Here is a 560-nt window from a genome sequence, read left to right on the forward strand (position 1 = left end):
ATTCATTGTTTGAACCTTATCATGTGAATTGGTTGCTACTCTGTCATGATGAGTTTTATGAGAAACAATTGCTGGTATGATGCTAGGAAAAGTGATTGAAATTTTCATTGATCAAATTTGTGCACGTTGCTAGCATTCACACTTCAAAATTATTTTCTTTATCATTTACCTACTCGAGAACGAGTAGGAATAAACTTGGGGATGCTGATACACTAGTAGAAAATGGGCCTTTTGTTCCGGTTCAGAGGGCCTTTAGTCCCGGTTCTGAAACCATGACAAAAGGGTCGGGACTAAAGGCCCCCCTTTAGTCCCGGTTGTGTTACGAACCAGGACCAAAGGCCCTCCACGTGACCGCTGTCTGTGCGTGGGCTGGAGAACCTTTAGTCCTGGTTGGTGTTACCAAACGGGACTAAAGGCACCACCATTAGTGCCGGTTGGGAAAAAAATAAAAAAAATCATTTTTTTTCAATTTTGTGTTTTTAGTTTGTTTCTCATGTTCTTTCAATTTTAAAATCTTTGAATTATTTGACAATTTAATCTCTAATCACCACTCCTCTGAT

The sequence above is a fragment of the Triticum dicoccoides genome, chromosome 3A (genome assembly GCF_002162155.2).
Source record: "Triticum dicoccoides isolate Atlit2015 ecotype Zavitan chromosome 3A, WEW_v2.0, whole genome shotgun sequence".
Classification (NCBI taxonomy): domain Eukaryota; kingdom Viridiplantae; phylum Streptophyta; class Magnoliopsida; order Poales; family Poaceae; genus Triticum; species Triticum dicoccoides.